The 23,764-nt window shown below is 39.9% G+C and overlaps 1 protein-coding gene across 4 annotated transcripts in view; it reads right to left on the reverse strand.

Moving 5' to 3' along the window:
* ATP10D (ATPase phospholipid transporting 10D (putative)) overlaps positions 1-21,631 on the reverse strand; it is a 108,616-nt gene extending 86,985 nt beyond the window's left edge. For 2 of the 4 annotated variants that reach the window (XM_045997778.1, XM_045997777.1), the window contains exon 1: positions 21,412-21,631. The gene's annotated coding sequence lies outside the window, so the exon portion shown is untranslated. Of the gene's footprint in view, positions 1-10,135; positions 10,154-21,405 lie in introns of those variants that run through there. The other 2 variants (XM_045997779.1, XM_045997780.1) reach the window with 2 other exon arrangements.
* Positions 21,632-23,764: the final 2,133 nt, after the last annotated feature.

The raw sequence follows: 23,764 nt of genomic DNA on the forward strand, positions 1-23,764 counted from the left end.
TGTAAAAACACCAAACATAAGAACTAAGTGCTTTCCGTGCATTTCACCCCCTGCACATCAGGGACTGATGACAAACCTCATATTCTTCAGAGGGTTGAAATTTTATAGTATTTCTAGAAATTTTGACTTTCCATTTGCTATTAAATTCGTGTTAAGACACAGGAGTGTGTATACCTCTGGTGTCCACAATCTCAACAGTAATATAGATTCTACTTAAATTTTTAAATTTTAAAGTAGAATTTCTTGAGAATGCAAACAGAAATAACTGAACAAATACGACCCGTGGGAGGTGTTAACTTTTGGTAATTCATGGCGTATGTACCAAATAATCCCACCCTAGCAAAAACACTGGTTCACAAAAACAACCAGCTTTCCATTCCACGGATCTATTCCAGAACCTGCTCTCTCCCCATTCACTCAGTTCCAAAGAGACAAACCTATGGCTGGAGAACACTTCATGCCAAAGTATCCCCGCGTCCACCATCCTGTGTGCCTTTTCAATGCCCTTCAACTTTTGTTAGGTGCTCTACTTACTCAAATATTGTCTCCCCCTTTCCCCGCCCTTCTTATTCCCAAGGAATTTTAGTGAGGATAGAATTGGGCCTGGCTTATTGCCCTCCTCAGCCATCAAATCTCTGTCCTTGCCTCCAAGACCAGGGAGCTCATCAACTGGCAATGTCTTCCCCTCAGCACCGCCATTCTCTCCTGAAAAGTGATTACGGGATCAAAGGACTGATCTACACGAGACAGAGACATTGTCAGCGTTTTCATGGGATTGAAGGAATAAAGACCAGATGTGGAGGTAATTAGCATGTGGTAAAAATCCTTTCAAATTTCCAGTTTAGAGTTTAAACCATTTTATATTGAGCCAGGAATGACCAAAGATCTACTTAGTCCTTCTAATTCAAGTGTTTTCAAAATTTGTCAACTGCCAGTTCAGTGAGAAATACTTTCTTTGAGGTAACCTAAAACCTACACGCTCACATACATATACTGCTGAAACAAAAATTATACAACAATTCTGCTGCTTATTACTTGCAATGCACCCATTTTCTATTCTGCTCTATTCTCTCTCTTGCTAAGTCTCTCATTTTAATACTGGTCAAGATGCCTTGAATTGGTTTCAAGGTCTACTAATATGGTGCTATACACACTTTGGAAAGACACTGCACGAGAATCCACATGGGTTGAAAGTGTACAAGGAAGTGAATAGAGCCACTTTTAGCTCCTGTCCTGATAGAAAGATGGGGGGGAAACAGCGGCTGGACTAGAAGGTTCAGGGAGGGCAACACTTTTCCCACCACAGTCAGGAGCAAGGAGCCTTTTCATCTTTTTCCATCTGCCCCCCACAAAGCTAAAAATGTATTAATACGTAGAGTTGGATCTGTTACTAATAATGCTCACATAAATATTCAGCAAAATTTCTTTAGAATATGAAAGGAAAGCAAATCGGAGTCATACCTCATTAAGAATCAGCATGAAGCATGATATTTTAAAGTTCAGACTTCAGAAATTACTTAACCTAGAGGTCACAAACCAGCGGCTCTTAAGCAAAATTCTATTCAATGATGTATCTTGTATCATGATGTTGGCAAACACATTGGAATACTTTTTTTGAATATAGGACTGACATTTTCAAACAGAGATAAATTCACATAAAATATTGATATTTCATTTCTCTTAAAAAGAAAAAAAAAATCACAGAATACTGGGCTTTTATTTTCATATAGTAACAAATGTGAGAAGCCTTTTGACTATAGTCCCTGACCTAAGCCTTCATTTTCCAGTTCACCTATTTTAACTGAGTAAATGAGCACTCTGTTCAGCACTTTTTTTTTTTAAGATTTTATTTATTTATTTGACAGAAAGAGAGAGAGATCACAAGTAGGCAGAGAGGCAGGCTCCCCGCTGAGAGAGGTGGAAGCAGGCTCTCCGCTGAACTGAGAGCCCGATGCAGGCCTAAATCCCAGAATCCTGAGATGATGACCTGAGCCGAAGGCAGAGGCCTAACCCATTGAGCCACCCAGGCGCTCTGTTCAGCACTTTTTTACAAATCAAATTCTTCCTGCTTTATGGACTCTGGCTCGAATATTCGTTGTATCACTTATTAGGTATGTGACCTACGTAATTAACCTTCGTGCCTCAGCTTGCTAATGAAAAAAAATGAGACACCATGAAGAGTCGTGGGGCACACCGAAGACAAACAATGTTCGTTCTGTTCCCCACTCTCATGCTTCTCTTTGGCAATTTCTCAGGTCATACAGAAGTCAAGGTTTGGTAACCCTGTAAATTGGGTTGAGGTACAAAACTTTCAATATATTCCTTTTCAAATTAAAAGAAGTTGTCCAACTCTAAGTATATATCTGTTGATACACGGGAAGTAACCAGCATTAAGTAGGATACAAATAGAAGATCAGTCACAAAAGATAGACATGACATAAAATGACTTTCGCACCACCCAATCTCATCCTCAACCATTCTCTCTGAAATTCACCCCAACTATGTCCATGAACAAACTGTATGCCACTCGTCTGGTGTTTTCTAAGCTTCCCTCAAGAACAGTCCCCTAGGCCCCTCCCCTGGAGATCCTGATTAAGAGGATCTAGAATAGGGCCCAGGAATGTGGAATTTAATTAGGACCCAGGTGACTTATCAAGAAGGTTGCAAAGCACAGCTTATACTCTGAATCTCCACAAATGCTGCCTTCTGGAAGGTGGGTCAATCCTACTACCCACTCACCCCACCAGCCCCTTTCATCCTTTAGACTGCTGGAGTTTGGCTGTGGAGTGGGGGGACTGAGGAGGATCCACACATAAGACACAGTAAGGCATTCTCTGCTCTGCATCCATTACGGTCCTGAGCTTGGCTCAGTCACAGCACCTGCTTCAGTGTTCTTTGTTGGCTTTGTTCTTCAAAGTCAAGGAACACATCTCACTGCTTGCCAAACTCCACACCAAACTCTAATGCTTGGCCAAAGTTGGATTGTCAACAAGTAACTGTTGATCATTGACTTTTATACAAAGGAGGTAGGATGTGGAAAGGACACAAAACACCCCATTTCCTCTGTCATGATTCAGCCTGGCTTTCCTTCCATTAGAAGCAGGAGTAATAAGATCTAAGTTTGAGAAAACAGAAGTAATCAGCTTGTGTTGCATTCATTTCACCTTTATTAATAGAAGGAATCTGCTTCTCCAAGCCTAGAAGACTCTTACAGAAAATCACTGTTTTCTTTCCTCCTGGATTTATAAGACCAGTAAGCAGTACAGCAGTGATTAAGAGCATAGACTCTGTGGCCAGACTTGTGTCAGACTCTGACATCAATTCCTGGCACCTCCACTTGCCAGCTAACCTTGACCAAAGGGTTGTTGTGAGGATTAAGTGAGTTAATATATGCAAAGCCCCTAGAATAGTGTGTGAACCATAGTCAAGTGTTAAGTATAGTTAACAAATGTGACTATCTGGGAAATGTTCTCTCAATTAGAGTACTTATTCATAAATATTGAGAATTTGTAAGCACAGTAGTGACCCTAACAACTATATCCAAGGACTTATCTACATTTAATTTCTTAAGCTGAATATAACTTTGCTTTTCATTTAACTGAAGAGTCTGCCAGGCAACCAACCACCTGAGGATAGCAATACCTTCTAGTCAACTGTTCCCAGGGGTAAACAGAGCAACCTAGTAGACAAAACTTCAATGTACAAGTTAGGCTGAAGCATTTTAGGATTTTTTTTTTAAAGATATTATTTATTTATTTGACAGAGACAGCAAGAGACGGAATGCAAGCAGGGGGAGTGGAAGAGGGAGAAGCAGGGGGAGTGGGAGAGGTAGGAGCAAGGGGAGTGGGAGAGGGAAAAGCAGGCTTCCTGCCAAGCAGGGAGCCCGATGCGTGGCTCGATCCCAAGACCCTGGGATCATGACCTGAGCTGAAAGGAGACGCTTAATGACTGAGCCGCCCAGGTGCACCGCATTTTAGGATTTTTCAAGAGCATTCATAATTTTAAGATTTAGCCCACTCCAAAAAGAGCTGATTTGTCATGGGGTTCTGCTAATACACAAAATGGACCCATGCTTTATTTGACCTAATACTCTGCCACTGATTGGAACACTGCCTTCAGAATTAACAGCAATTTTTTTTAAACACAAAGAAGCAAATGTATAAAATTCAGTTATCATCACTAGGAACCGAAAAGAATTTTCAGATCTAGAAACTTTATTCCTGAGTGAGCTACTGTCCTTAAAGGTAGAGAGGTTCAGTATTTCTTTAAAAAAGAAAAAAAAAAAAAACCTACAGTTTACCTAGATTTTACTAAAGTCTCCATTCCTATTTTTAGTTTAAGAGTAAACTACTACTTGTGAAAATCTGGATTACAACAAACTTGCTGCTGCTTAGTGGTAGAAAAATACCATTAAAGATTAACTATATGAAAAGCCCTGCACGTTCCTGGGCTGAGCGTGGAAACTTGAAGCCCAACATCACCTAGATACGCAGTGTCAAAAACATCTGACTCTGGGCACTTTGCTTTAACAAACATTAGCATTTTACTTAGAATTTAAAAATTAATTAATATGGCCACAGAACTTAAAGGTGAAGATTCTTAACACATGTTAACACTGGGAGAGAAGGACTGGGTATGAGATTAACATAAACCAAATGCTGTATACACCCAACTTGCAATATTCCTTTTACAGCAAGGCAATTATACAGGTTAAAAGAAAAAAAGGTTCATCGTAAGTAATCTTTCGTCACCACCATATAAATATGTACGTGCATTAAAAACATGTGTTCACTTTTTTATAATTGCCACAAAAATTTATAGGCCCATGTCACTTATGAATATTGATGGAAAAACAAGAAAATCCAGCAAATTAAAGACAATGCAAAAGAATGGCTACTGGTTGTCTCCAGGGGTTGATAGCAGCCTTCCAGGGAGAGCCAGCAAGAAAATGGAGACTTAGGTCCAACCACTGTAAGGAATGGAGTTCTGCCAACAACCTGGAAGGTAGGAAGTGGATTCTTCCCCAGAGTTTTCAGAGAAGAACTCAGCTTGGATAACATCCTTATTTTAGCCTTTGAGGACCTGAGCAAAGAACCAAGTCACACTGTACTGGAACTTCCAATCTGCAGAACTGTACTCATGAACTGGGGTTGTTCTAAGCCACTAAATTGTGTTTGCTATGATGGCCAGAGAAAACTAACACCGAGGGCCTAAAAGTGTATCCCTGTATAAATAGAAACGTAAGTGGCAAACATGGAATTTCAAATCAGTGGAAAAACGGTGACTTAACATGCCTGGAATAAATGGTTCCATCTTGAAAACCAGAAAACTACATTCCTACTTTACACCACATTAAAATAGATTTTCATTTTAAAATATTTTAATAAATTTTTAATTCAAAAAATAAATCCCAGGTAGACTGAAAACTGAAATGTAAAAATTACAGTAAATACAGTACAAGAAAATTCAGCTAATAAGCTGGGCAAAACTGTAACTTCTCTCTTGCTTAGACAAGTTTTCTTACAGTCTGTGCTAGTGAGGATGGGGGGAACCAACCCTCTGGCAGTAGAAAGTGAACTGTTACAATCTCCCCACCACCATCACCAAAAAAATTTATGAAAATATTTATGAAAACTGAAAATACATATAACTATGGACATAGCAATTCCATTTTGGGGAATCTTACCTATTGGTATGGGTATATGTATAAGAATGCATACTGTAGTTTGGGATTCGTTTATTTATTTATTTACTTTTTTGGTTTGGTTTTTGTAGTAACAATCTTGGAAATATCATGAAAGTCCTTCAGTTGTGGAACAGCTGAGTACACTGTGACGTTTCCACATCACAGAATATTATATACCTATTAAAAATATGTATTCATACCTCGACCTGGATCAATGACTATTGTGTATATTGAGGGGAAAAAAAAAGGAAATGACAGAGAAATGTGGATATGAATGATCGAACATTTCTAAAAACGAATGAGGTACAGACAAGAATGACTGATCTGGGTTCAAAGAATGGTGAGAATGACAACTTGAGCACAGCTGAAGTTTCACTTTAACCAGCTACCGAAATATGCAAAGGCATACACAAGGTCTAGGACACACATGAGCAGGAGTGTGTGTATCACCTCCCCAGTCCCTCAGGAAGACAGCACCAGTTAGTAGTGTTGTCAGTTGTGAGGAATGTGGGACCTTCCAGTTCACAAGATTCTGGAACAAAAGCACACTGCTTTTTCAGATTCTTAGGCTGGAAGAGGAGCACACAAGGGCACACAGGTCACTAACCAAGGGCTATCCAGAGGCTTAGGCTCTACTTCCTACTGTGCTGTTGAATCCGCACTTGGCCTGGCCTGGATTTGCTTCACATAATAACACAAACTGCCTGGGTGTGTGCAACGTTCACATCCATTTGCAAAAAATACACGTACAGAATAAATCGCACAAGGCTATGAATATTGGTTATGGTAAGAATACAAAGAGAGTAAAAGATGAACTTTTCTTTCTTCTCTTTGTCACAATGAAAATGTATTGATAATTTTCAAAAAATAAAATTTTTCAAAGGAGAATCTGTAATTGTTAGCTACTAAACAGCTCCATGTTGCCCTAAGCATTAGCTCTGCATGATGCTACATGAGCCAATATTCTATTCAAGCTAAAGAACAAAAAACAAAACAAAACAAAACCATGAAGTTCTCAAATCTACAAGAGATCAATTTGAGTCACAAAATCAATTAAGGTCAGAAATAAAGAAATGTAAACAAAGCACTGCTTATAAAGTAAGTACGGGGGCAACTGGGTGGCTCAGTCAGTTAAGCATCAGACTCTTGATTTCAGCTCAGGACTTGCTCTCAGGGTCGGAAGACTGAGGCCTGAGTCAGGCTCCATACTGGGCATGGAGCCCGCTTAAGATTCTCTCTCTCCCTCTCCCTCTGCCCCTCCCCACGCAGGCTCCCTTTCTCTAAAAAATAAATAAATACATACATAAATACATAAATAAAATAAGTACTAACACTTCTATGATGATTACTGTTGATGAAATACACTCCCCATGTCACTTATGCCTTCCACTTTTCAGAGTAAGAAGTAAAAGGCCAAAGGTTTTATAATTCAAGGCATGCAATGTTTTACTCCAAAGTCATGCCTTTCCAATTATACAATACTACTTCTATAGAAAATTTAAAGACAAATATGATCATTTAAAACCACATTATTTCTAATTGGCGTATATTTTTTCTAGAAGATATTAAAAAACCAAAATACTTCAACAGAGTATGCCTAAAATAATATATCACACTGTTCCTTCTTGAACACGAATGTACTTGAAAGCAAACAGTTCTCAAAAACCCTGTTTCCCTTAATGAATACTTAATGAAAAGTTTGTAGCAAGGCAGATGACCAAAGGTAAATATGGGGTAATGAATTCCCTGGGGCCCAGTTAGTATTTAAAAATTTCCGAGGTCATCACCAACCAACAACTAACTTGAAATATACACATGAGCTCACTTGTCTGAAGGAGAAAAACATTCTTATGTACAGTCATTTCAGGATGCTGTATTTGTGGCCATCAAACTCCAGCATGCATTGGAGTGTCCTGAGCCACACCTCTGACTTTCTGATTCCACAGGTCTGAGGTGGGGAGGAGGCGGCTCAAGAATCTGCAGGTCTAGGGGTGTCTGGGTGGCTCAGTCGGTTGGGTGTCTACCTTCAGCTTAGCTTGTGATCCCAGAGTCCTGGGATCGAGCCCTGCACTGGGCTCCCTGCTCAGCAGAGAGCCTGCTTCTCCCTCTACCCTCCGCTTGTGCTCTCTCTCGCTCTCTCTCAAATAAATAAAATCTTTAAAAAAAAAAAAAAGGAATTTGCATTTCTAACACAGTTCCACATAGTGCTGGTGCTGCTCTTGAGCCATACTTTGAGAACCACTACTCTTACTAAATCACTTTATTTCAAAATGTAAACCTGAAATTAAGAGTGAACACTTTAATAGGTACTCCTCCTGTCATTGGCAAGCGCATCTCCTCCAAGTACACAGATCAAGGCTATGTACCAATGACTTGACAGCCCATGCAAGCAGATACTCTCCTCCAAGGCTAGAATTACCTAAAATTGTGAAGGTCTAAGTTTACACGAAAATCCCCAGAAGTTGGGGACGAGACCTGAAGCACTGACTCTTTCTATGGATTTAATACTGTTATGGTCAGCTTCAGCCAACATTTCTATAGGCTCAGCAAGGGAGAACAATAGGTCTTGACCTTGACAGACTTCCAATCTTCTTCTCAATCAAGATGAGAAAAATGAGAAAACCCTAACAAAATATCAAAGTTGTTATGCGCTTGAGACCTTGGAAGAAAGACAAGTTATCTAACAGGGTCAGTTAAAAAAAAAAAAAAATAGGCACTTTTTCATAGTAGACTCAGTAGACTCAAGACAGGAAGGTCTCCTTGACCTAGATGTCCAAGGTAGCTCTCCCTGAGGCACAGTGAGCCCTGATAAAATTTGAGGCTTATTCCACTCTGGGTCCTCTCTGCCCAATGCTCTATTAGAGGCTTATTGCCTTCAAGGAGACCAATTCCTTATGTGACAGGTAATAACGATGACAAAAATGATGCATCATTTGATATCACTGCTGGTTTCTTTGTTGCATCAGTTGCCAAAGGGACATGCTGGCATGGTTCCTTTACTAACTACTCTCCTGTGATCGAAAAGGAGAAAGGATTTTCATCACCCCACATAATCTTTGAAAAAATATGAACACTTATAGATATACCTAATAGGGTTTGGTGATGAGAAGGGTCAATTTATTTAGTGGGAAAACTGGATCTTGAATAACAAAGTCTCATAATCATCAGTGCTCTCCAGCGGACGGGAGGAATCAGATTTGCCAAATAAAGTCTTCTTGGAGTTCTGTGTGCTCTTTAATAGTTTCTATTAATTGTAACTTCTTGAACTAAAACCCTAGTAGAAGTTCATGTTCTTTGTTTCAGATGTACGCAAGAGCCAAAACATTGAACTGAAGTCATTACTTTGGATGATTGCCGATTGTTATCATGAAAGGAGGTGCTGTATAGGCATATAAAAAATGAACCCACAGTATCTTTCATTTTTACCATGAATGAAGACATTGTTGTGATAGTTTTGTCATTCTTGGGGCCCTAAATGGGAAAAGACCAACTCTAACCAAGCACGTAGCCCTTATGTATCTCTAGAAAACACTGCTTAATCCAATTCAACGTGACCTGAAAAGCAGACATGGAGGCTGATGCTGGGGAGACAGAAACAAAAGACACCGTTCTACAACACAGCAGCGGCCTCTCACTGAGACCGAGGGAAGGAACCCTCCATAGCAACAAGTGATATGATTGATATCACTGTGGCTGAAGAGTCAAATCAGAAGTTTCAAATACATCATGTTTATTTTGAATGAAGAGAGACATATAAAATATGAGTGTGGTACCTACATGCATGGTCTTATGCTGGGAAGAGTTACCCATTCTTAATGTTTCCAAACACATTAAATATAAAGGCATTCTTCAATCCTCTCATGTAAGAATAAAACATATATGGACACACACTCAGACACGGAAGTCTTTACCACCTTCTTCAATGTATCTCAGCTTTCCCTTGATGGGAACCACACCTCCAAATGAGTTTACCTTTTGCTGATGCTTAGGCTTCAAACTTGTTTAAGCTAGCAAAAAGGCAGGGAAAATGGTGCAGTTGTATGAATGTCCCTTTGTTACTGGAAATATAAAAAAGCTAACCCATACTCATGGCAAGTTCCCAATATGTCTCTGTCTATCCTTAAAGTGCAAAAATCACACACCTATGAAACATTAATGATAACGATCTTTAATACTGTGTCTTGACACTAGTTATTCTAGATAGTAGTCCTAAAATACATGTCACTGAAATTACACAATAGCGTGTTTTTGAGATTTGATTATTCAACGCTAACAAAATATTCCTCCAATAAACCTAGGATCATAACACTGTCTACCATTTATAAAGACAAGCTGAGCTCTGTGCTAGGAATAAATATATGATGACTTTAATCTTTACAACAAAGTACATTATTATGATCCCCATAGAGGGCTAAAAACACAGAGGCTCAGAGTGGTTGAGAAACTCACCCAATGGACACAGCTTGGTGAGTGGCTGACTACCCCAACCTAATCCAAGTACTGCGATGGACTGAGAGCCCCGGTGGCTACTGTGGCTCCGACAAAGGACACAGACACGTGAGCAGTAAGTTGGCAGAAGGCACACAGCCTCTGGCTGCCTGCCAAAGAACACGAGGATGGGAAGAAAGAAGAGGACTAGTATTAAAAAATGTGAGATAATGTCATCAACTTAAGTTAACAAATCAAATATTTGTATTTCATTTTAAAAAGACGTGTTTGATGCCTTCAACAGAAAGCTCTTTACATGTATTTGAAACATGATTCAGGATACACACATAAAAGTTGCTGTTAAATGATTTCCTTTTTAACCTGAGTTCAGAACTCTCTGACCCCACAGGGACCTGTAAGCAACTAAACCACGACCCTTCACTGCCCCCCTTCGTGCACGGCCTCACTTCCCTTTACTCGGTTTCAATTTTACAGTCAACTCTGTTACCACTTCCATATACATTCTCTCTACCTCTTAACTCTGCTCTCCTTTCTTGGCAAGACTTTCACCCTAGTTGTATCCAAATCAGTTATATCTAAATCCCTCTTATACTCTGTGGTAGTACCTACAGGTGGGAAGTACCTGGAGACAGACACATAACCCCCCTGGTCAGTGTCACTTTCAGTTACTGACCATGAATCAGGAACTGGTCACACATGCTGACTGCAAGCACACAGCATTTCCACTCTCGGCATTTTCCCGCTGTCACAGACAAGGATTTCACACCTCCTTCTCTCGCCTGCCCTATCTCCCTCCTGACTTACTTCCTGCTGATGACCTTGTTTCTGTTGTACTGAGGAAACCAAAGCCCTCAAACCAGAACTTCTACAGGCTCCCCCCATGTAACTGTCCTCCAGCTCAGACATCCCGAAACCCGAGACTCATGCATCTGCCAATGAGGCAGCCCATCATGTCCATAACATGGACAGAACTGTGCTCCTCTCCCTCCAAACCTGCTTCCTCCACAGATCAGCCCTATCAGGTCATGGCCGTCCCACCCTTCCACATCCTCAGTCACCCACCAGATCCTCTGATTCAGCCTGGCGTCCTGTCCTTTCCTCAAAACCCACATCTATGGGTGCCTGAGTGGCTCAGCCAGTTAAGTGTCTGGCTTTTGATTTCACCATCTAAAACGCTCCAGAGGTTCTCATCTTAATTATGACAACAGCTGTCAATGTCACATGATTCTGCCTCCCAAAGTGCTCTCCAGTCTATTACTCTCCCCTCCTTCATGCCACCCCCTACGGTCTCCCCCCAGCAATCCCTGTCCTCCTTCCCAGTTTTATTTTTCACAGGACTTCTGCATCACTGTTTAACATCACAAAATTATTTTTGTATTTTGGCTCTTGTTGTCTCTCCTCTTCATTAGAGAAGGAATGTCTATCTTTTTTGTTCACTGATGCTACTAGGCCTAAAAAGTTATCAGGCACAGAGTAGACTTTCAATATGTATTTGTGGAATGAACATATGAATGGAGCAACTCCCCTCGGATACGCAGCGAAACCAGAATACCCGTAACAATCCTGTATACACCAGTCCCACAAATTATAAAAACTTAGTTATTTCATGATCTCACTATATCTTTTATTGAAAGTTATTAGAATTTCATATTAAGATTTATAGCATGTAGGGGTACCTGGGTGGCTCATTTGGTTAAGCACCCGAGTCTTGATTTGGGCTCAGGTCACGATCTCACGGTGGTGAGACTGAGCCCTACATTGGGTTCTGTGCTGAGCGTGGAGCCTGCTTAAGATTCTCTCTCACCCTCTCCCTCTGTCTTTCCATCCTGCTTGCACACACTCTCTCTCTCTTAAAAAAAAAAAAAAATCTATAGCATGGAACACTAAAATGACCACTAACAAGATTATGCAACAAGAAGACATAAAAAGGGAAATAAAGGGGCACCTGCGTGGCACAGTCGGTTAAGTGTGTAACTCTCCGTTTCAGCTCAGGCTGTGACCTCAGGGTGGTGGGATCAAGCCCCACATTGGACTCCCCACTCAGCGTGGTCGGCTTAAAATTTCTCTCCCTCTCCCTTTGCCCCTCCCCACTGCATTCTATTTCTAAGATAAATAAATTTTTAAAAATCTTTTAAAAAATGAACATTTAAAAAGGGGAACTAAAACAAATAGACCCTAAGAAAAATAGCTGAGGTATTTGAATCTCACGGTCATAAAACTCTTAAGGAGGAAGTTCTCTAAAAACTATTTAAAGTAAAAGTATTTATTTATTTATTTATTTATTTTTATTTTTTTTTTTTAAGATTTTATTTATTTATTTGACAGAGAGAGAGGTCACAAGTAGGCAGAGAGGCAGGCAGAGAGAGAGGAGGAAGCAGGCTCCCTGCAGAGCAGAGAGCCCGATGCGGGGCTCGATCCCAGGACCCTGAGATCATGACCTGAGCCGAAGGCAGCGGCTTAATCCACTGAGCCACCCAGGTGCCCCAAAGTAACAGTATTTAAAGAGGATAAGGCTTAGCAACTTAAATAGAAAATTCATGATTTTAAAGCTGGAAAAAATCTTAAAAATCCAACTAAATACTTTACACACAAGAAAACTGAGGTTCAGAGGGATCGACTCACTCATTATTATACATCAAATTAGTCACATAAAATAACCCACCTGTTCTCTCCACTCCATTTTATTACTCATTCATATATACGTAGGCTTTTATTAATTCCTAAATTGCACATTATTTACAAACGTGTCATAAATGATTTAAGTCACAGTTTGAATACAAGATTTTATGCTTGCTAAAATTTTGTATGATAGCGTGCTTAGACTATATTTAACTAAGATTTATTCACATGTGTATCTATCCTAAAATTTTTACAGCTCATTTGGAGGATCTACCCTCCTGTGTCATTTTTATCTTAACTAGTCCTATTATCACTCACAATAGCCTACTTTTTACATTGGTATCTTATAAAAGCAACATCAGAAAAAAAACTTCACCACTTCACCAGTAACCTAAACTTCCAACTTCACCAGTAACCTAAAAAAAGCAATTAAAGCAGAGTTAATATTTCTTTTTTTCTTTTTTTTTTGGTACTAAATACAGCAAAGAATTTCTTTATTCATGATGCTCAATGAAAGCAAGCTTTCATTCCGTGCTGGGGTAATCTAGACTGATTCTTCACTTCTTTGGAGCCAAAAGGTACTATGCCTTAAAATGTTCATCTTCTTTGGCCCTGAGCAGAAAGATGACAATTCAGCACTAGAAGGGGCACTAATCCAAGTGTCCGGAAAAAGAGAAATTGTTAAATTGTGGTATATCAATGGCGATGTTTCTAGGAAAAAGTTGCTGTGGCTGAGGTCGAAGAGGTTGCTGCCTGTGTTCTCCTCAAGGATTTAGATGGATTCCTGTCTCACATTGAGGTCTTTCATCCATTTTGAGTCTATTTTTGTGTGTGATGTAAGGAAATGGGGAAGCAGGGAGCAAAAATGAACTACTGGTACTTCAACAAGACCAAAAGATTTTGCACAGCAAAGAAACAGTCAACAAAACCAAAGACAACTGACGGAATGGGAGAAGATATTTGCAAATGACATACAGATAAAGGGTTAATATCCAAAATCTATAAAGAACTTATCAAACTCAATACCCAAAGAACAAATAATCCAATCAAAAAATGGGCAGAAGACATGAACAGACATTTCTGCAAAGAAGACATCCAGATGACCAACATACACATGAAAAAGTGCTCAACATCACTGGGTGTCAGGGAAATACAAATCAAAACCACAGTGAGATACCACATTTCCCCAGTCAGAATGACTAAAATTAACAAGTCAGGAAACAACAGATGTTGGCACGGATGTGGAGAAACAGGAACCCTCCTACACTGTTCGTGGGAATGAAAGCTAGTGCAGCCACTCTGGAAAACAGTACAGAGGTTCCCCAAAAAGTTGAAAATAGAGCTACCTTATGACCCAGCAATTGCACTACTGGGTATTTACCCCAAAGATACAAATGTAGTGATCTGAAGGGGCATGTGCGCCTAAATGTTTATAGCAGCAATGTCCACAAGAGCCAAACTATGGAAAGAACCTAGATGTCCATCAACAGATGAATGAATAAAGAAGATGTGGTATATATACGTACAGTGGAATACTATGCAGCCGTCGAATCTTGCCATTTGCAACCATGTGACAAAACTAAAGGGTATTATGCTAAGCGAAATAAGTCAATCAGAGAAGACAATTATCATACGATCTCTCAGATATGAGGAATTTGAGAGGCAGGTCAGGAGGTTGTGGGGGGTAGGGAGGGGAAAAAATGAAACAAGATGGGACAGAGGAGGGAGACAAACCATAAGAGATTCTTAATTTCAGGAAATGAACTGAGGGTTGTAGGAGGGTGGAGGGGGAGGGATAGGGTGGCTGGGTTATGTGCTATGGGGAGTGCTGCGAATTGTGTAAGACAGATGCTTCACAGACCTGTACCTCTGAAGCAAATAATACATTGTATGTTAACTTAAAAAGTTGTGGCATATCTAAATGAAAATACAACGGAGCTTTTAAAAAGTATTCAAATGAATTTTTATTAAAAAATGTCTAGGGGTGGGATGCCTGGGTGTCTCAGTTGGTTAAGCATCTGCCTTTGGCTCAGGTCATGATCCCACAGTCCTGGGATTGAGCCCTCTGTTGGGCTCCCTCCTCAGTAGGGGAGTCTGCTTCTCCCTCTCCCTCTGCCCTACCCCCAACTCATGAGCTCTCGCTCACTCTCTCTCAAATAAATAAAATCTTTTTAAAACTTGGGTTTATAATATTTTTTTAAAATATTTTATTTATTTATTTGACAGAGAGAGATCACAAGTAGATAGAAAGGCAGGCAGAGAGAGAGAGGGAAGCAGGCTCCCTGCAGAGCAGAGAGCCCAATGCGGGACTCGATCCCAGGACCCTACGATCATGACCTGAGCTGAAGGCAGCGGCTTAACGCACTGAGCCACCCAGGCGCCCCGGTTTATAAGATTTTAATCCATGATTAAGACCTATATACCAGTATGAACTCATCTAGACTGTATAAACTATATATATAATATGTATATATATAAAAATAATAAATTTTTAAACCACTAACACTGGTTATTTTGCAGTGGTAATTAATAGATAACTTTTAAATATTTTTTGCACCTGTCCATACTTTTTACTATGAAAATACGTTTTTACTTTATCATTAATAAAGAGATCACTATTTTAGTGAAAAATTATTCTAAAACGAATCCCATTAAACATGTCCAACGTTAATCACAAAGCCAAATGCTTCTGGTAGAGAAAAGGATACATGGAAGTTAGTGTGTTGCTTCTACATTTATTATTCAGTGAAAAGATACAATCCTTTAAGTTTCTGTTTTAAGAACAACTTTATAAAATACAAGACAAGCATGCTACTCCAACGCTGAAAAAGATATTCACGTCCAAGTCCACAAGCAGCACGTGTATCAAACTAATAATACTTGATATTATGTCAGGGACAACAGAAACATAAGTGAGAATATAAGCTTCATCATAAAGCCAAATATGTGTGCCCCTGCCAAGAAATCTTGAATGTAATTAAAAATGTTGCAAAGCCATCTCAAGCATTCAGATTTCCTTTAGACAAAAGACCAATACTAAAAATCTCTTAGATGTAGGTGGCTAAATTTTAAGATAGTTACTTAAATGCCCAGGTAACTATGGGACACTGTCTTCTTTATGAAAATAAGGTGAAATAGAATTTAAATAATTTTCTGCAAAAAGTTTAATGGGGGGGAGGGGCAGCACCTGGCTGGCTCAGTTGGTATAACATGATTGATTGGTTGGTACTCATGGTACTCTTGATTGATTCTTGATCTTGCAGTTGGGAGTTCAAGTCCCATGTTGGGTATAGAGATTACTTAAAAACATATAAATCTTCTGCAAAGTTTAGATAATCCCTAGCAACACCCCGTCCACCTTGACCATGACCTAAATCAAGCAAGCAAAAATGTGACAAATTGGGCACTGGGGACCACAATATTCCCTCTTTTGCACTAGCTTAGCTTAAATGAAATGTTACCGTATGAGAGAGGGAAGACAGTACAGGACTCTGAGTAAGAAGTATTTTTTAAAATTCCATTTTCCCGGGGTGTCTGGGTGGCTCAACGGGTTAAGCATCAGACTCCTGGTTTCAGCTCAGGTCATGATCTCAGAGTTCTGAAATGGAGCCCCCCCTCCTCCTTGCTTCTGGCACCACACTCATTAGGAGGCTGCTGGAGATTCTCCCTCTCCCTCTGCACACCCCCCTGAGCACCCCCAAACTCCCTCCCCCCACCCCACTCACTCTCTAAAATAAACAAGCAAACAAATAAACAAACAAATAGTAAAATAAAATTCTATTGCCCTGTTGAAAATATTTCACTTTTCTCTCAGTCCCTGGTTTAGGAAACTTAAAAGTACAGTAATAGCCCAGAATCAGGCATTTTTCTGGCAAGGCAGAAATGTTTTGTTAGCTGAAGGGCATCACGGGTAAGTAGACAGAATCTTTGAGATAAACATATGAAAATACCTCTTTAGGAAAGACATCAGTGAAGAAAGGATTTACAAATTAAGATTTTTAACTAAAACCTTCAGTGTATTGTTATAGACTATAAAGGAAATGAGAATGTTTTTAAATAGTGCAAATTATGAGAACAATAACTTGAAGTAAAAGAGTTCACAGTATTTTTGGATAATTTTTTAAAATCTGAGAGAGAGAGAGAAAGAGAGAGAGAGAGAGGGAGAAAGAGTACAAGTGGGATGAAGGGCAGAAGCAGAAGGAGACTCCCTGCCGAGCAGAGCCAAAGAGACATGGGGCTCTATCCTGGGACTCCGGGATCACGACCTGAGCCAAAAGGAGACACTTAACTGACTGAGCCACTCAGGAACCCCAACATTTTTGGATAATTTAAAACTGATCTTCACCTTCTTTCTCATAAGCGACTCTGATTTTCTTATTACCTTTCCTACATAAAGAGTTGAAATTTTACAAATTTGTTTTGCTAACAGAAATACAGTCGTAGGGGGCCTGGGTAGCCCAGAGGGTTGAGCATCTGCCTTTGGCTCAGGTCATGATCTCCAGGTCCTAGGATGGAGCCCCATGTCAGGCTCCCGCCTCAATGGGGAGTCTGCTTCTCCCTCTCCCTCTGCATCTCCCCCTGCTTGTGCGTGCTCTCTCTCTCCATCTCTGTCTCTGTATTTCTCTCAAATGAATAAATAAAATCTTAAAAAAAGAAAAGAAAAGAAAAGAAAAACAGTCGTATTACCCTCCTCTTCCTCATTCAGAAAGGCCTTAAATGGACTAAGTAGATTTTAGAAAAAGAAATTAGGGAGTATTTAATTAAAGCCTAGTGGCTTGGGCCCCAAGCAGATGTGATCAACAAGGAAGGAAAAGGAATAACTCTTTCATCAGTCCAACACTGCTTATTATTTCAGAAAACGGCTGGGGGCAGAAGAGTGAATGTGACTAGACTAAGTTTTATCTTGGGATTTTCCTTATAATCCTAATGTTTTCACCAGTTAATATAATCCGCGACAACATACCTGATATGGGATTACCCACACAGAGGCTTTATGCAAGAAAGGAAAACGAGTATCATCTATGTGCTCTTCGTTCTAGGAAGAATTAATTGCTTTATTAGGATAGTGACTTGTTTTTCCTGATAACGAAAATATATCGTAGAAATTTTAGAAACTACAGATCAATACCATGAGAAAAAACAGAAACCACCCAGAACCCCACTACCCACACATAAGTAACATTAACATTTGGTTTATTCTCCACCAATAAAGTAGTTCCTGTGCATATATAGGATTTTTTTTTCAAAAGTAAGATTTTGTAACTTTTCATTCCTCCTATCGCATACATTTTTCCATGTCATGAAAAAGTCTTCCTTCCCAACAACTTCACACATTTTTGATTGGCTTTCCATGTTTGTCAATGCGATGTGTAAAAATGTGGTAACTTATTGCTCTGCTGAGTATTCTCCCAATACAGGGAGGAAACATCGCTCCACTCCCAACCTTAAAAAAGCCCCCATTTTTTCCTTTTGTGCTTGCCCATTTATGCTTATTTTTTCATTGGGCATAATTTTTTACGTGGGTGTCCATCTCTCACTGTGTTTTATCCTATCTTTTGAAAGGGTTTACTAGTATATAAAATGTAGACCTTAGAGTTTTAATTTCAGTTTTGGTATTTCTTGGCAATATTTTTCAAAACAGCATTTTTGTGATTATAAAAATAATAGTTCTTGTAGGAGATTTGGGAATATGAGGAAAAATATTTTTAAAAAGCTATAACTCTACTACCTCGAAATCCAATTTCTTTTTCATATATGCCAGTGAATATATCCATTGATACAAACAGGAACTTGTAGGCAAACAGGAAGTACAACAATCTTGTTCAATGTTGTCCAAGACTTGTTAATTTAAAAAATGCCTGACATGTAGTAAGGGCTTAACATTTGAAAAAATGGTATATTTCAAAATTATATTTTACACATCCAAGATAATAGTGTTAAATTTTGCTTTTTTACTCAATATGCAAGGATATTTCAAAATCATGAAATTTTTTTGAAACTATTTCTGAAACTGAATTTTATCAATATAGATATACAATACATTAATTTAAGAACTCTGCTTACGGGGGCCTTATTATGTGTTTCTTTTTTTTTTTTTTTTCATATTACAGACACACTGTAATGAACACATTCATAAATCTTCCTATACAATTCAGATGATTTCCCTGGTATATATTTCTAGACCCAAGATTACTGAGTCAAAGCTTACAAAGATGTACAGGTGGTTTTAATACATTTTCCAATAGTACTGCAAATCGTTGTATGACTATACCCTTCACTTAGAAGCATAAAGAAAAATTCCATGGAGGCCACAAGTCTTCTACGAAACTAGTACCATTATTACATCTTACTCTAATAGTGCTATATTTCTATGAAAAGTGTTGTTTCGATGGCTATGATGATTTCTGAAATGAAGTAATAAGTCCATCTTAGATAATAGGAAGGGAACAATGTCTTCAAGCAAATACACCCAATTCAACCCTCTCCTGAAGCAATAAGGAAAGCTGCTCAACTATGGCCCAGGAATGGAGACAGCACCCAGCATGCACGTTATTATCCCAAGAGCTGATCAACAGATTCTCCATTTTTTTCAAGCATGGACAAGAGATTAAATTTATCTTCACCGATGCCCTGGGTTTTGGGAGCATGTCCTTTGATTTTCCTTCATTAAAAAGACTACTTCTAACTAGATCAGACAATGACTAAATCATGTACTGAAGCCTTCAATATATAAACATTTTTTACCTCTTATTTTAAAAACTGAAAAAAGTTTGAGTCATTTCCTTCATTTTAATGACATCAAATGAAGGGGCACCTGGGTGGCTCAGTGGGTTGGGCCTCTGCCTTCGGCTCGGATCATGGTCTCGGGGTCCTGGGATCGAGCCCCGTGTCGGGCTCTCTGCTCAGGAGGGAGCCTGCTTTCCCTCCTCTCTCTCTGCCTGCCTCTCTTGCTACTTGTGATCTCTCTCTGCCAAATAAATAAAATCTTAAAAAAATTTTAAAAAAAATAATGACATATGAAAAAATATCCTACTCAATTTCTAGTTAGATTCACTAAGTAATTGCATTGAAAAAGTATTTGGTTCTTGCTATGGGAGGGTCAAGCATTCCTGAAATCTGGGTTTGTTTTTTTTTTAAGATTTTGAGAGAGAGAGGGAGAGAGAAAGAGAGAGCACGTGTGTGCAAGCTGGGGCAAGCAGCCACACATGAGCAGGGGGAGGGGCAGAGGAAGAGGGAGAAGCAGACTCCAAGCTGAGCAAGGAGTCTGACACAGGGCTCAATCCCAGGACCCCAGGGATCAAAACCTCAGCTGAAGGCAGATGCTTAACCGACTGAGCCACCCAGGCACCTCTGAAATCCCATTTTAGACTGCTTAGATGCTCCATTTCTTAATATAATTTAACAGGCATTATTAAATTAGCAGTTAGTGTCATTTTTCAAACTCCCTAAAACTTCGTGAATGTTGCCAAGTTGTTTTTCAATATATGCAGTATGATCTCATTTTGATAAAAACAAGCTATCTCCATGTAGGTATGTAATATGTATTTGTAATGAGACTAGCGAAGAGTCCAGAAGGAGCAGACATTATCTCTTGGGGGTAGGCTGGAGTGCAGGCTCACTCTGGGGCACTGAATGAATTTACCGTGTTACAGTGATGATGTTTCACATGTCTGCTCTTAACAAACCAAAGTGTTTTGTTGTTGTTGTAGTTTTGTTTTTATGATGGGACTCTTCACAGAAATTTGACCTAGCCAGTATAAAAATGACTATCTCCTCTGGAGCTTTCTGACACAGCAATCATTTGATGGATAAGGCACCCCTATTCTTGTCGATCAATCTCTCCAGGCTGAGTAGAGTCAGAGGCTTGCTTTCAGGGTATAGAGCTGTTTTCTCCTTGCCAAGAACTAGCATGGAAAGAGGCAGGAAGAAACTTCGTGGTCTTACTGAGGAAACATTCTGTAGAACAGCTGATTTCGCATGTCTTTATAATGAAGGGTAGTTTAAAGTACTCTTGTTAAACTCACAGAGGTTCGATGCTCCAAACCAGAGGGTTTCACTAATCAACCCGATGTCTCTCTGCTGTACATCTAAAGTATGACTATGTTTTACAATGTAAGAGGAAGGATGCTCCAAACTAAAGTCGGCCAAGTTAGTGTGTGCGGGGAAGAACGCGGGGTTTTTTTACAGCACTCCTTTGGAAACTATTTCAGAGCAAACTTCAGCATAAACACCTTTTCCTGCCTTAGGAACAAACCCAGTTTATTTACTGGGTGAAAAAAACTTCAACCCCCATGCTCTTCGTTACCTTTGAGACAAAGCCAAAATTGCCCCAAACTGCCCCATTTCACCAGGCGGTGACAAAAGTGTGTATGCGCGCGCGCATAATCTGCCTTTTCACAAATCCCAGCACTCAGAACGGATAAAATAATTCCTCTTTTGAAATAAAAAACCAAGAGACTGAAAATGGTGTGTTTCTCTCTCTCTCTTTCTCTCTTTTTTCCAAATTCAACAACAGCCCTAAAATCTACCTTTGAGACCCTACACCAAACCTGAAAGCAGTCACTGGGGAAGCGGGAGAGGAACAGGGGAAGGGAGCGAGGGGTAGGGTGAGAAGTGAAACGGAAGACGGTGCCAGGGGCTGGCTCGCTCACCCTTACCAATGCCTCCTCCCTCGGCACACATCACAGCATGACGATCGCGACTCTCAAGGTGCAAGAGAAAAACCAGGCACAAATCCGAAGAGTGCTAGCGGGTTACGCTTCTGCGCCAGCCATTTGCTTTTGCGGAGGCGGGTGAGAGAGGGCGGGGCGGGGGGACGAAAATCAATTCTCGGAAGACAGCCCCCAAACTCTCTTGCCCAAGCGGGAGGCAAACCACGACCGCCTCCTCCTCCACTCCCCGCACCGCTCCGGAGCCGCCGGGCTTCCACGAACTGCCAATCATCCGTCGCCCCGCCTCCCGTGGCGTAGGGGGCGTGGCCTGGGGGAGCCTGCCTTCCTCCCTGGCAGCTGGAGCAAGCTGCTGTCTCCCTGACTGTCCCGAAGAGCTGCCCCGGTGGTCAGGGGCTTTTATAGATCCACCCCAGCCACTTACACTACTTTGAAATGATTGGCAGTTATTTTGTGGAGGCTAAAGGGATCAAATCTAACATTTAATGTTACCGTTTTATAACTGGGAAAGAAATTGAGAAGACCACAATTTTGATTTGGTCTTTTTCCCCCTCACGCCTTCCCTCAATCAGTGGAATGTGCTCTGTCCATATACCGGCCATGGTCTGCTAGCTGAAAACTCAGGGCTTTCAACAATTTTTTTTTCTCCAAAATAAATTTCCAACAACCCATTTGGTCTCTCAAAACTTCTGACCAACTCAGTGCTTTGAGAAAGAAAAGAGAACTGGGAAAAGACAGAACCAATAATGGCAAGAATTCAGACCGAAACCTAATCATCTCTGGCTGCCAATTGTTTTATCCCGCTGAAACAAGCCTCCACAACTCTTTTGTACATGTTACATTCTCAAATGTTTCTCAAATGTGTAGCGAAAAAATGAAGGAAACTAAAGGATGATACAAATGTTTCACCAACAGTGAAGAGCTTTTCAGGGCAGACTCATGCATCTGCTTGGGAGGCTGGCAAGGCCAAACAAGTTCCTGCACCCACTGAGAAGGTGTGTCTCCCAGAGGCAAGAAACAAGTTCTGGGTGTGGCTTCCTGTGATGGCTGAATCTGGAAACCTCCTTCTGCAGGCAAGGGCAAATCTCGAGTTTAGTCAACTCTGGGAATAAATCCAGCTTCATCTAACATACTGTCATTTAGGTGGCCTCTGAATTCCAGGCCTTGGTAGCATTTCTTGCAGTTATGAGAGTGTCCCTAACGTGATTTAAGACTAAACAAATCTACAAAATTTAACGAATTTTCTAACTGACAGCCAGTTAGGTGACTTTTAAATTTAAGATAAGCCTCCCAGAGTCTCCCCAGTCAGCACTGATGCTGTAATCTCAGTGGAGGGCCTTCCTGGGAGGACGCATACCACAACAATTCAGGCAGGCAGCCGGTATTTGCAGCCTGTTTGGATTGCTTAAATCAGTGGTTCTAACTAGGTACACATCAGAGTCAAATGGGGAGCTTGATGCCAAGGCTCCACCCAGGTCAGTTAAACTGGAATCTCTGGGAGTGGGGTGCTGGCAATTTTTTTCTCTCAAATTCTTCAAGTAATTCTAATCTGCAAGGGCTGAGAATCTCTGGCTAAGATTTAAATTATTGTCTTAGAGAAAAATCTGCATGATATATGTTAAAAAATGCAGTAGCAGAATAATGTGAAACATTTTAGAATGTAACTTATCCTTATATAGTCTTTATATATTTGCATATTTTTATGTTAAAAATAGAAAACACATCAAAATTGTTTACTCAGAGGGGAAGGATGGAGGAGTGAGGGGACATTATTAGCTTTATATTCATGTCTGTATCATTTGACAAGGAGAAGAGTGTGTACTCCATTTATGATTTAAATATATCAATTTTTAAAAATTAATACTTAATGAATGTCATTGCAAATAGCCACCATTAAAGTGTCCTTCAGTTTGTTTTTGCAAATATTCCTCTGATATCTAACTTTTCTCCTAAGGGTTATTGCCGCTTTATTTAAAAAAGGAAAGAAAGAAAAGAAAATATCCATAAAATTTTTGATTTAACACATTAGCGACCAAAATGTGATTATTAATGTATACAGTCATTGCCAAACTTAGTATATTTACTTCCATGTAATTCATATAATGTACTTATCATCTGATGAATTTTTAAACTAATATTCAAGTATATAATATAGATGTAAGGAAATTTCACCTTTTCCAACTGGAAAATTATTTATAATTAGTCGCAATACTATGACTTCATAATTAATTCCCAGTAGGAGACATAGTAGTCAAGTTCTAGGTTTGACCCAGCTTTAAATCTTAGCTCTGGGGACGCCTGTGTGGCTCAGTTGGTTAAACAGCTACATTTGGCTCAGGTC

The sequence above is a fragment of the Meles meles genome, chromosome 2 (assembly GCF_922984935.1).
Source record: "Meles meles chromosome 2, mMelMel3.1 paternal haplotype, whole genome shotgun sequence".
Classification (NCBI taxonomy): Eukaryota; Metazoa; Chordata; class Mammalia; order Carnivora; family Mustelidae; genus Meles; species Meles meles.